A 15,000-nucleotide genomic window follows, 5' to 3' on the forward strand; every position below is an offset into this window, starting at 1 on the left:
TGAACCATGGAAAGGTCTGTGGGGCCAGGATGTGGATAGGGAGCTGTGGTTTCGGTGCATTACACATGACAGCTAGAGACTGTACATATTCCTACTTGCTCGCCGTCATCCATTCTAGGCGCCACAGCGGCAGGAAACACACGAAGAAAGGCCACCTCCGCTGTCATCTATACACGAGCTGTCATTTGTAATGCACCGAAAGCTCCAAAGACCTTCCCATAGTTTACCCCGGACGTTTCACATGCCCTAATATATGTAACATTACCGATGACTGCAATTTTCTTTCCGTGTGCAGAATTCTGGAGGACATTCTAACGTTTCAACGTTTCCGATTACAAAGAGAACATCGGACACCAGAGTCCAACCATAGAAGGTGCAGTGTTCAGGCCTCTTCCCTGAATGTCTTGCTCGTAACCAGATATTTCGGCTGACTCGCTTGAGGTACATTTCTTCCGTCAATACTCAAAGTTTCTCATTTCATTATTATCTATAGAGACATGTGATAATAGTCTGTTACAAAATATCTAATAGTATTTTCAATGACTATTCTTAGGTTAAAAAAAAAATGGTTCTTGCTGTACATCAAACGAGTACTGAACACACAACAGACCTACGTCAACAGATATCAACCTGATCATATTTACTTTACCATGTGGAGTAGGTGAGGGGACTCAAGGTCCACGTGTGTACCAGTGAGAGTCTTTGGGTTTTTTTTGGGATGCCCTTAACACTTTGAGGTGTGAAAAGACTTCTCGGTTGCTGGATGAAGTTTGAATTGACGACCTTAATGACCCAGGCAACTGACAAGTCTCAGACCAACCAATCAGCCAGTCGAATGAGATAAACTAGCGTTCAGGTAAGTACGAGTTCACTAAATCTACAGTATGATTAGTTATGGTTTTAAGGCTTTAAATCCCTTACTTTCTGGTTCATATGCAGGCTTTCCATGCCTTATGCCGAGGAAATGATGGATTAAATAATCAGTTAATAAATTCTTCGTGAGGTGGACATCAAGCAAGATTAGAAACTTGAGATGTGGCTCAAATTAGCCTAGAAGATATTAACCCCCTTGAGGACTACCCTTAACGGACCCTTGTGTATGTATAGCGTAACCCCTTAACCTGAAGCAGGTCACAGCCCATCATACTCAAGGGCCGTGCCATCATGCCCAAGGGCCGTACCATCATACCCAAGGGCTGTATCGTCATAAACAAGGGCCGTGACATCATACCCAAGAGCCGCACCGTCATACCCAAGGGCCGTACCATCATACTCAAGGGCCGTGACATCATACCCAAGAGCCGCACCGTCATACCCAAGAGCCGCACCGTCATACCCAAGGGCCGTACCATCATACTCAAGGGCCGTACCGTCATACTCAAGGGCCGTACCGTCATGCTCACGGATCGTACCTGCTAATCAAAGCGGTCGGTGAATTCGTACACCTTGATGCCAGTGTGTCACGATCATCGACAACAGGGAGGTGCTGGGGAGTCACAGGGTAATGGTGGGCGATGGTGGGCTGTCCTGTACATAAGAGCCTCATGTTTACCACAATGACTGTCATCCACATCCCACACCACACCTCCTCCCTGGCTGGTGCTCCGGGTAGTCTTGCCTCACTAAACGAATTACGAGTCAAAAGAAAAACAATGGCGGCTTTCAGGGGGAAGACGAGATCTCGTGTCTTTCAGGGGAAAGAGGAGACCTCGGGTCTCTCAGGGGAAAGACGAGACCTCGGGTCTCGGGGCTGCCTCGCTGGACCACGCTCTTTGTTGCCAGTGATGGAAAACGAAGGGAAGCTATTGGAACATCTCAATACACAGTTATTCTTATATCAGTTTGAGTATTGTTCATTTCCTTTTAACTTCTGAAAAAAATAATCAAAGATACATCGTTCTCTAAAGAAAACAGGAAAGGAATACAGGGAATATACTTTCATCTGGCGTAACCAGATAAGACACGTAAAATGATAAAAGTTTTTGAAAGTTAGCTCTAAAACCAAGCCATTTCGTCAATGATATAATGTAATTACATTTGGTACCTAATAAAGACAACACTAACTATCTGAAATGCTTCCAAGACTAATCGCAATCAAATGAAATTCGACTGTAAGACAATATCTCACAGAATTCTCTCTAATAATGACATCAGCCAATGAAATGAAGATACGTATTCTTCAACACATTTGATTGGTAGGTCAGCCGGTGCGACTTGAGGTCTATCAACATCTAGCGTCATTTAAGGCTGTCAACGTCATGCTACTACATCCAGCACAAAGAAAAATCTTCTTCCATTTTCTTCAAGCACTAAGAATAATTCTGGGACAAGGAGCTTTCCCACTATGAATATGGCCCATAACACGAGGCTAACTCTCTCTAACGATACTAAACAAGATAGTATCAATTCCTAGCATCAAGGTCAAGTTACTTTATCTTCATATTTATACAGTCGACATGAAGGTCAATCTTAAATATGTATACTGTATGACTAAGTTCACATATTGACGTTTGAACGTTTACAACCCCAGGAAGTTAAGGTGTAATGAAAACTTACTAAATAAGAACTTCTCTCAATACAATTACCTAAATCTTAAGTCCTCCTATTCATATCAAAGTTTTATAAATATATATATATATATATATATTTTTTTTTTTCAAACTATTCGCCATTTCCCGCATTAGCGAGGTAGCGTTAAGAACAGAGGACTGGGCCTTTTTTGGAATATCCTCACCTGGCCCCCTCTGTTCCTTCTTTTGGAAAAATAAAAAAAAAACGAGAGGGGAGGATTTCCAGCCCCCCGCTCCCTTCCCTTTTAGTCGCCTTCTACGACACGCAGGGAATACGTGGGAAGTATTCTTAATCCCCTATCCCCAGGGATAATATATATATATATATATATATATATATATATATATATATATATATATATATATATATATATATATATATATATATATATATATATGCTTCCATATCTATGTTTGTGTACACTCATTTTTGTGTTTATGTACATCATTCGGTGAATCATCATGGTTTTATGTCAACAAAAGTCTTTAAAAAGCTTCAATATCTGCTGACGTTTCCAGGCTCGTCTGTCAGACTCAGACCTCTCCTCTGGTAGATATCAGGACTGTGTGGTGTCAGTGGAAGAATCAAGGTAATGTAGCGCGTTGGAGATTAGAGGGAACATTCCTAGTTATTTGTTAGCAGTGCCATGGAAACATAGCATGTCATTTGAAGAATGAACGGGGATGTGATTATCGTCGCTTGACCCACCTCTGACCTGCGTCCTAAGGGCCAGGTCAAGGATTGTACTGTCACACCCACGGCAGTGAATTGCGAAATCCATTAATGATATTTCTGGGTTCTATTTTCCAGCCTATGTGAAGGTCAGGGCGGTGTTGTTCTCAGTGTTGTGTATCTCTATCTGTTATTTTGTCTGTCTGTCTGTCTGTTGTCAGTCAGTCAGTCCGTCTGTCTGTCTATAAATCTGTCTGTCTGTCGGTCTGTCTGTCTCTTCTTCTAGCTATGAAGCTAAGGTCTATCATTAAGGAACATTAAGTCGATACACCCAATCATCACCACAGTTGCGTCTCGCCATGATCGTAGACACTGATGATAACAGCTGAACATCACCACCAATCGCTCACGACATAGGCACTGAACCTCCAAGAAATTCTAACCCAACCCCCTTCTCAAATCCCTTGGAGCAGGATCCCGTATTCCCCCGGCTCCTCTCTCAGGACACCCCACTCCTCCCGATGATAAGGCAGTCGACGGACGGACGCACATACAGGCGGATGGACGAATGGAGGCTTTCAGACCGCTGGTCACTGCCCTTCCGCCGCTCAGGGGTTGGAAACAAAGAGACAATCCCGCGAGAGAGAAGCCCCTATCCCGGATGACCCAGTAAGCAGAGAGACGACCAGAAGAGACGTATCTCACTGTCGGCCGTGCGAGACGACCTCCCACTTTTCCTACACCTCTGATGTCTCCCTGCAATATCTCCGCTCCTCCCTCGGGGCCAGGGGGATGGCCACTCCACTCACGTATGGCCGGGTTTTCCTGCTAGGGAAACGTACCCTTCGTTCCCGACGATGACCAGGAGGCAGAAGGAAAATTGCTCTCGGCAAGTTTTCCTCCTTTGTGGTCATATTTGGTTCCTCAGAACTTTGATCAAGATTTTTTCATCATTCCCTGGCCTGGGGCAGGTGAATTTCTCCGAAAAGGTTATTCGTTTCGTCTGAGCTATGAGGGTCATACACTTGTATCCTTTTTCCCCCTATTTTCATTACAAACGTTTTTAAAAATAATGGATCCAAAAGGTGTCTTTCCTCAGAACGTTTGTGCTGATCTATATCACACGTATTCTCACCCGAGTTTTGTGAGTCGAATTACCAGTCGAGAGTCGTCTGGTATTCCACAGTTGTGGGGTAGCCAATGATCGCTTGATTGTGTAACGTTCTGGGGTAGATCAAGGGTGAAGGGTGGCCTTCTAAGGTTCTGGGGTAGATCAAGGGTGAAGGGTGACCTTCTAAGGTTCTGGGGTAGATCAAGGGTGAAGGGTGACCTTCTAAGGTTCTGGGGTAGATCAAGGGTGAAGGGTGGCCTTCTAAGGTTCTGGGGTAGATCAAGGGTGAAGGGTGGCCTTCTAAGGTTCTAGGGTAGATCAAGGGTGAAAGGTGGTCAAGTCTGGAGATATGGGGTTCGCTTGGGCTTCGACGTTACCCAAAGACTTGAGGTAAACCATGGTTTCAGGCTATTCTAAAGGCTGTGGATAGACCCAACTCCCATAGTAGCTAAGGACTACTGAGTAACATAGGTCTCATAATTCAGCCTATCTCAGGATATCTGGTTAAGTATGGGATATGATGTACTCTGGGTCATGATGCAATACAGGGTTATGGGATGGAGAGTAGGTACATCAGACTAACCAGGGTTGTGGGGTGGATTAAGTTCATAAGAGAAAACTGAGGTTTGGGATAACCTTGGTCCCATTACGGAGGAGCCAGGGATAAGAGAGGAAACCAGGAATTCTGCTGCACGAGAAGGTTTCGGAAGACTGCTACGTCATCCTAAGATTTAGAACAGTACCGGGTTAATGGAAGGAAGTAAGAAAGGATAACCAGGGGTCACTGGGTGGTGGATTAAGAGTGTGAGATACTCCGAGGTTAAGGAGTACTCGTAGACTGAACAACAAGCCAGGGTACGGATCCCTTAAAGCCAATTCTCCAAGGACCACTTTTCACCACTCACACACACTCTGCATATTTACCGTTCACTGAGACAGCAATTGTCATTCACTGTGTCGCTCGGGCAGTACCCCGTACCTGACCCACGCGTGGGAAGTGAGGTAAATGTATTCATATATATATATATATATATATATATATATATATATATATATATATATATATATATATATATATATATATATATATATATAACGCGAGGTAGAAACTCTTCCCCAACTGCTGACATTGTGACGACACAGTCGCTCTGATCAGCTGGGTGGTCCAGGCGTCTCCCTGTGGCAGATCCATCAGGTGGGCGGCCGCGACAGCTCAGGGGGGGAGCCACTGGACACTCACTCACGCAGCGAGGGCGGTGGATGAGCTCGGCTGGATGGCTCCAGAGCGGTGCGACGCTTTACGACAAAGGCGACAAATTGGCATCCAGTCCCCCGGCTGGTTTGGTGGCTGGTCGGCTGGAAGGGATGCTTTGATCTATCGCACCTCAACTACCCAAGAGGCGCTGCGAGGCGACCGTTCATCTTCAATCTGACGTAAAGAGGGTACGATCTGGACACTCAGGGTGTCGTTGATCGGCCACTTCAGTCAGAGGAGGAGCCGGAGATGTAGACATATGGTCAAGGATGAGGCGGTCTTCTCGTTGCTGCTGCTAGCCAAACTCAAAATCATTTGTCAGAGTCAGGGGGAGTCGCTCAGCGAGCCCCAGGCACATTGCACCCTCAGAAAATGGAGCGTGCGCTTGCTTGGTCAGGAATTATTGTCTCGGCCCACAGAAAGAAAACGGAGGTGTTCTTTCTCTTGGCCGGTCAAAACCCACCGGCACTTTGTCCTCTAGAGATCGCAGCGGACACAGAAGCAAGGCACCTTTGTGCTCCTTCGCTCGCTAAAGCCTATGATATCGCTCTACACCATCTGCTGGCTCTGGTCAGGCTAGCTGGACTGTGCTCATCCGCGTCAAGGTGCATGTTACCCTACCACTGACTATATCACTATACTAAGCAAAGTAATTTCGCTTGTTTAAGACTTAGAATCATTTAGTTGGCACTGGCCTTAAACAGTACAATAAGAACTAGTAAGCACACGCGCCATCAAACACATACTTGTGAATTAACTTTACTAGCAGATTTGGGTCTTCGAACCACACCTCCCTCGTCTACTCGCTCTTGTGGATGGCTAATACACCCTCCCTAACCAACCCCCGACACACGCCCATCCTGGAGGCCACACCCTCCCGCACCACCACAACTCTTCCTCCAATGGAGACCACACCCTGAACGGGGGAATGACTTTGTTCAGTGGTGTAATCATTCACCCTTGCCACTTTCCCTGTTCATATCTTCCAATTTGTCGGCACAACCATCCCGCTCAACAAAACAATAGCTTCCCGAAAATATATTCGCCGAGCAACCAAACAATTTCTATCTTGCCATGGAAGTGGAAAAGTTATTGACAACTGTGAATGGGGTTTAGGAGGCTTCCTGTGTCTAGTGACCTCGTCTGGTGGTTTCCTTGGCGTGTCTGCAAATAGACAGACGGAAGACAGGACCGCTTTGATACAGTATTGATATAACAGAATCATTAAGAATATTAGTAAACCCTGGTTTAAGGTGCACCATGTCATTGTAGATCCGTATGGAGAATGTATACCACAGGCCAAAAATCATTTTCCATCCACTCGAAATTGCTGCAATAACCCTTACTGGAGGTACAAGGTGTTCAGGTATCTTGAGTGGCTGATGGTTGATGGGCGGTAATATGTATCATGTGCTATGCAGGATCTTCTCAGATGCCAAAATTAGTGATAACCGAGGACATCTGTGGTAGCCTGAGACTTGAAGATAAGTCAGTGCAACAAGGTACCTCAAAAATTGCTGTTATAAACTGTTGTGGACGTAGATCTAAGGTGTGGGTTCGTTGAAGGTTGTGGAATAGCTCCGGGTTATGATATGATAGAAAGAAGTTGTAATGTACTTGAAGGTTAAGGGTAGCCGAGGATTGTGGAGTAGCCAAACCTCATGACAATACGCTAAGGGGTAGCACCCACTCGTTGTGGTGATGCAGTTCAAAGCTGCAGTATAACTTGTAGCTGTCGTATGCCTCACGAAGGGTGTGGGGCAGAGCAGGGCTGGAGAATGTGTTCTGGAGCTGTGAGGATGCTCCAGGAGACAGTAACGCTGGGTCATGATATATCCCAGGTCTGTGGGATGGATGGCCTTGTAGTTGTCCCGTAGCCTGTGTTCTTGTGAGGCATCCGAGATTTCTTGAGAAGCCCTCAGCCAGGAGGGGAACCTAAGGTCGCAAAGCAGCGGAGTACATCGGGATAACTAAATGCAAGGAGATGGTCCAGATCTGTGGGGCAGTCATGAGGCTGTGGATTGGCCCCGAATTTCAAGAGTCGCCAAATGTTGTTGGGGTGGCTGACGGTTTTGAGCTAAAGCAAATGTCAGGAGAAAGCTGAGGGTTACGAGGTAAAACATAAGTCTTACTGTAGCCAAAGGATTCTTAAAGTCATCGTAAGGATGAAGTTATGAGGTTACTGAGTTCTGTGGTTTAATTTGAGGTTGGTAGGAATAGCCGAGGTTGTATATGATCAGCCTTGATGCTGAGGCATCCCTGGTGTGTGGGGTCGGTGGTCTGAAGGCTGCCTAAGCTGTTGACGTAATCCAGTGGCGTTGAGGACTGGGAGGTTAAGAGTCGGTCACGTCCATGATGAGACAGGCTAGAGTTGTGAAGCAGACGATGCCTATGGATTAGCGAAAAGTTTTGGGATGTTGTGAGGGGGGGGGGGGGTTGTGAGGGGGTAAATAATGTTTTAGGACCAACCTGATCTACCCTTCACAAAACCATCACCTTCACCGAAAGATTACACCATCGCAATCACAACCATAATGGTTGTGATATTTTTTTTGGGGGTGACAGACTTAGGATACCGTAGGATACAGTGTATGACGGTAGGGTAGTCAAGAGGATTTCTGCATGTGAGGTAACTCCGAGCAAGCGAACGCCTCAAGAAAGTGACGTAACCCAGAGCCAAAGATATTCAAAGGCTTGTAAGGTAACGGAGGTAATGGAGGAATGTATGGTTTATTATAAGGGAGCTTTAGGTGTTGTGAAACAGCAAAAGTAACTGGAGGTAAACTCGGGTAGTACGATAGATGAAGCTGGTGAGGTCTCTCAAGGAGAGAGAGAGAGAGAGAGAGAGAGAGAGAGAGAGAGAGAGAGAGAGAGAGAGAGAGAGAGAGAGAGAGAGAGAGAGAGAGAGAGAAAGAGAGAGAGAGAGAGACAGACAGAGAGAGAGACTGTATATCAACCTATGGTACTGGGGTCACTCCAACTAGGCTGTATGACAATTCAAGGCTATGGGAGACGTGAGGGGTAGTCTAGTGTTGTCAAGTAGCCCTGAGCGGTGAAGTAGCTGTACGTTTCTGACGTAGCCTTAGAATAACGAGGAAGGCAAACGAGTTTTGGGGGAAGTCCAGGGGGGGTTGTACTGTGGCCCAGTGTTGCTAGGATATTCCAAAGGTGTGAGGTATGCGGGAGGTAGTCCAGGGTCTAGTGTACGTACTCAGGTAGCCCACGGGTGTGGAAGATCGTCCCAGAGGAGGAGTAGACTCGCCTACGTTGGGTGGGGTCATGGTTGAATGTACGGCGTCCGGTGGCGTGGGGGGACAGGCTCTGGCCCCACGAGAAAAAGGGTGGAGGGTGGTTCTCGCAGCGTGACCAATATTGAGTTTGGTGATGCAGTGGCCATTTTTATACTGCAAACAACCAACCGACCAACCAATCCACCCGCATCCCCTACAATTCCACCCATCCCCCTCCACCCACCTAATCTCACCCCCCCTGCAGCCCCCCCCCCCCCTTCCCCCCAATCCTCGCTCGCCTCCGATGTAATAGAACCGGCGTCCACCATTTGCGAATATAGCGCACTGCCCACTCTGCCACGGCGGTCATATACTCTGTCACTGGAATGGCCATAACTGCATATTAACGTTTAAGGTAAATTGCCGACAAAATTGGCTTTTTACGGAGATAGGTAAAATATGACGCTCAAAATGTGGCAATGTTTACATTGGATATATATCTTGTGGAATCACCAGTTGTACCATCATGTTGTGGTTGTAAGTATTATGTATATCAGGGATCATACATATAGCCAAGGTCAAAGGTCAGGCGTGCAGATCAACAACAAGTCCACAATATCCAATATTGTTCGAGGGAATTTTTGTGTTTCTAACGTATGCGCGCGCACACACACACACACACACACACACACACACACACACACACACACACACACACACACACATACCGCTGTGGTGTAGCAACTGACGTAACTAAGTGTACAAAGGCCATTCGCACTGAGTTCGAATCCTGGACACAGCAGTCAGCTCACACCCAATCCAGGCGCTTATCTTCCCGTAAAGTAGCGGTTAGCGTTAACGACTGTCAATCACCACTTGTCCACCTGGGGTTGGTACCTGGTAGATTCAAATCCTGGTCGTAGTGGTTGGCACACACCAAACCCGCTGCTCGAGTCTGGGCGATAGATGGATAACCTAGTCTGGCGAGTATGTGTATGTGTGTTGTATACAAACTCACATGAGCCAAAAAGGCATGGTACACATGCATGTATAGGGTTAAGAGACGGGGCAAAGAGCATAGAAACTTTCTCCTCGTTACATACAAATAGTAATGACGCAGGAAAATGTAAACATACACAAAGAGTTGGATGACAAGTTCAAAAGTCTTCACAGTGCGAGACACCGTAGCCTCAACACCAGTGCAAACTGAATGTGGAGGAGGTGCTGGAAAATACTGAAATGCTGAAAGAAAATATAAACGGAAGCCATAAGAGGCTTATGGGCCTGATGAACTATCTCTATATGGGCCTGAAGATGTGTGGAAATACACTTGACGAACCACTTGAAATACTGTTCAAGATCTGCTGGAGAAAGGTAAAGGGTCAAGGTACTAGTGGAACAAGGCAAAAGTTATACTTGTCTATGAAAAACAAAAATGAGATTGAGATGATGCACTGAACTGGCCTCCCTTATGTGCGTGGTGTGTAGTACTGGAAAAGATAATCAAAGAGCAAGTGGCCGACTTCTTGCAAGGGGAAAAGTATCTAAGTGAGAGCACATGATTTCATGGAAAGAAGGTCATGTGCAACGAGTCTCTTCTATTTCTACGAGAGAGTGAGCTCCGTTATAGACAAAACAGAAAGCAACGTGATTCTGTCTCTATCTGGACCATCAAAAAGAATTTGACACTGTGTCACACATGTGGCTGGCAAAGAAGCTGGATATCTAAGCAAGAATAAGCGAGAGACTCCCTCAATGGAGAGAACATTTACTTAGTGGAGAGGAACAAAGGACGCATGTCAAGGGTGCCATCTGGAAATGGGTTGAGCGGCATACCGCACGGTTCTGTTCTGAGACCACTGCTCTTCTTGATCTCTGTGAATGACTAACCAGACGGATTAGACTCCCACCTGAACAAGTCTGCGTATGATTCCAAGATCACGAGGGAAATATAAAACGAGGAGGATTGAATCATCTTACATGGTGACCTCGACAAAACTTCCAAAGTTTGTCTGATACTCAGATGATGAAATTCAACACGAGTAAACATATGAGTGTTGTTACAATGAAAGAATAAGCTGCAGGTATCAGTGCGCGAGAGGGAACTGGAGACTGACATCCTCTCCAGCTGGTTTCCAGAATCCTACATTAGGAGACCAGTAAAGTGAACAAACTGTCATGTTGGCAAGTGTCAGAATAGCATTCACCATGCTGCTCGTACCCTACATAAGGCCAAAAAACTATAATACGCACAAAGAACTATGGCAGACGATCTAGAAGAGGGCAGCAAAGTGGTAGCGGAATATAAAGAAAGCTGAGATACAGAGAAAGGCTGAAGGCCTTAAATTAGCCACTCGTGGAAGAGAGAAGTTTTAGGGATGCCCTGATCACAACCTTTAAATTTCAAGATCCACTTGATGATGAAGTGAACAGTTCTTCGACAGATGCAGGGACAGAACAGCCAGAGGACATAACATGAAAGTAAGCAAGTGTCAGAAAAGATGTAAGATGTAAAGAAGTACCTTTATCGTATAAAAGTTATAGGACAAAGCAAAATCAATAGATGGGTTCCCTCCCTACACCGTAAATACTAATAATTACATTTAGGTAATTAATCACACAAGAGATGGGGACCCCATGAGTGTAGAGCTCCCTCCCCATATTGAACAAATACGTAATTACACATATCCATACCTTTGCACAAACAGACAAAGAAACACAGTGATCTGCAGAGAGAGCAACACACGCACACACACACACACACACACACACACACACACACACACACACACACACACACACACACACACACGCTGAAATACAAGGAGAAGACAAACATCACGGAACTGCCCAGTTGGGAACAAAGACGGACAAAGAGAGTCGTGATTACAACTTGTTTCTCAGAGGGTTTGACAATGTTGACATGAACTAATTCTTTGAGTTGGGGGAGGAAGAAATCCACCACCAGAGGACGCAACTGGAACCTCAAGAAGAAAAGAGGAAAAAAAAAATATTCGAGGATATACGTCTACAGAAGTTGAATAATGGATGAGTGGAACAACCACGTGAAGATGTCGTAAATGCTACCAAAAAAAAAAAAAAATCCATTAGGTTGTGAGATAGAAAATAAGGCATAAATGACTAGGGGCTCCATGAATGTAAAGCTTTACTTTCCCCTTGCCTTTATATATTGGCTGTAAAAAGGCTTTTCACCAGTCCCTAACCCACGTCAACTTTGGTAATACATACAACAAAATGCCTGACCGTCCCCATACGTTTTGCAAAACTTTACTGCAGTCTAATCGGCTCCTGCCACCTTGCCATACTTCATCTTACGCAAGTCTTTCACTACCTCCTCTCTTTTCACCAAATCATTCGCCATGACTCTCTCACTCCGCATACCACCTCATACCAGGCACCCTACTTCCGCCACTCCACTCATCTAACAAGTTGAACAGATCTTCAAATTGTTCACTTTGTCTCCTCTTCACTACTTCTCTGCCAGTAGCTACTTCCGTGAGTATTCCCCTCACTGACGATCCAATTCTATTATTTGTATTCTCCTCACAGTATCTACCCATAAAGCATTTTCATGTTCTCCCCGAAGTTCGCCGAAACTCTCTCGCTCCATCTTCCATTTACTGCTTTTCAGCCCTATCTCACTCCCCTTGACCTCCTGCCTCTTTCTCTATTCCACCTGTCAACCACATGCACTCCTTCCTTCCCTCCAGGGATCGTCCATGCACATTTTTCTTCCTCTTTTACTAGTAAATTGAATTCCTTATTCCACCAGTCACTACCCAATCTCATATGCGCCCATATTCCCCCTTTCCGCATATTACACACCTCACTCGTACACTGCATCCCTAAACACTATCTACTCCTCGTCCACTCTCCTCATTTCATTTATTCTTACCTTACGTCACTCTACTTTATCTCTCCTGATATCTCTGCACGTAAGCCATTTTTCCAATCTTACCCACTTTCACAACATTCTTTTCCTAAAGCTACTGCAAAAATTTGCGCATTTCACCTCCTACTAGAAGTGATCAGACATCCCCAGTGGTGCCCCTCTCAACACATTTACATCCAACAACCTCTCCTTTGCACGTCTGTCATTGAGGACATAATCTAAGACTGCTTTATGGAACTCAACCTCACTCATCCATGTATGAATCAATACTCTTTGCTGCACGAACTTTGACGACAAGCTATTCTAAATTTCTAGACCACCTAAACTATACGTTCAACTGTCACATCAGCCACTACTACATTCACAACGCCCACCATGATCGCTCGATGATCCCTTGCATCAAAACCGTCCAAGACACTCACTCATCTCCTCCAGAAGGAGATTCCTCTCACCCTCACTCCTCTCGCTACCAGGTGATTTGGCCTGAGGGTGGATGGAAGCAAATGAGTGCGCTTCTTCGAGTGCTCCTGGGGCTACCTCGCAAACGCAGAAAACGGCGAATATATATATATATATATATATATATATATATATATATATATATATATATATATATATATATATATATATATATATATATACACACACACACACACACATACACACACGGAGAGAAAGACAGACAGACGGACAGACATAAGCAGACACACAGACAAAGAGAACATTACCCTCTTTTGTGAATACGAAACAGAGAAAAAAAAAAAAAAGACGTAGTATAACTCGGCCTCGACCATTAATGTCTCACAAACACCCGAGTTTCTTACGCCAGCCAGCTAGCGGCCCCTGGTGTAAGGCGTGACGTAGAGTTGTTCGTAACTCCGCCTGGCACAAGGGGAGCTGGTGACGATAATTCTATTTCTAGAGTTTTTTCTTCTTTTTTTTTTTCCCTTCACTCTCAACACGCCATTACTGTCGCTGACTCCATGGTTGTGTTTCTGCTTCATTCTCTCTTTTATTCTCTCTTCTCTTCCTTTATCTGGCATACATTGGCACACATATACGAGACTCTGTGGTGTAGTGGTGACCACGGGCCGGACAAGGGGTCAGACACGCATGAGTTCGAATCTTGGGCAATGGAGGTGGCCTACGCCCAACCTAGGTGTTCATCCTCGCCTCAAGGCTGGACGGTGAATAGGTAACTGACTAGTGTGTGTGTGTGTGTGTGTGTGTGTGTGTGTGTGTGTGTGTGTGTGTGTGTGTGTGTGTGTGTGTGTGTGCAAACACAGTAATAAAGACATAACGACACGAGTGTAAAAACTCTCTCCCCTTAACACACAAATAGTAATCACCAAAATTAATCACACTCTCATATAAGGCATAAACGCTGTATCCTACACACACACACACACACACACACACACACACACACACACACACACACACACACACACACACACACACACACACACATCCACAAGCGAGCATCCAAAGGCAAAAGACAATCCAAAACTTTTCCACAACTTCACCAGGAACAAATTATCAGTTAAAGAGCAGGTAATCAGGTGGAGGGACTTGAACTGGAAAAACTACTGAGGAAGACAACAAAGAAATATAAAGAAGTGTGTGTGTGTGTGTGTGTGTGTGTGTGTGTGTGTGTGTGTGTGTGTGTGTGTGTGTGTGTGTGTGTGTGTGTGTGTGTGTGTGTGTGTGTGTGTGTGTGTGCATGGAAACCTGTAATTCATGCAGGGAACGTAAGGTTAAGTATAAAGACTTCATGATCTATGAGGCCTATACTGCAGTGACCTGTGCACGAGAGAACAGCTTAATAAGTGGGCTTTTTTACGTCCACATTACTATATGTGTCGCCCTTATGAATATCGAACTACCTTCACCCTACTTCTATCAATGTTATACAGTGAATAACACACGCTTGATACATACACTGACCGGATTATCTAAAATGCCTCGTACTGTGATAGCTGGAACCGCCGTGTGCATATACCATATGAAGGCAAGCATACCCACAACGTGCAGTTAGCAGGCTTAGTGAGGGACAGTGGCCGAGCTCACTCCTATATATCATAGCGTCATACATCTCATGGAGGTATACATTATACCACAACAATCACACACACACACACACACACACATTGCGCTACACACGAGTATATCATTACGAGTATATCATTAAGGTATATAGATCTTCTGTGTCATTCTATCGCGGTCTGGTCGTCACCTGACACACCAA

The sequence above is a fragment of the Panulirus ornatus genome, chromosome 1 (assembly GCF_036320965.1).
Source record: "Panulirus ornatus isolate Po-2019 chromosome 1, ASM3632096v1, whole genome shotgun sequence".
Lineage (NCBI taxonomy): Eukaryota > Metazoa > Arthropoda > Malacostraca > Decapoda > Palinuridae > Panulirus > Panulirus ornatus.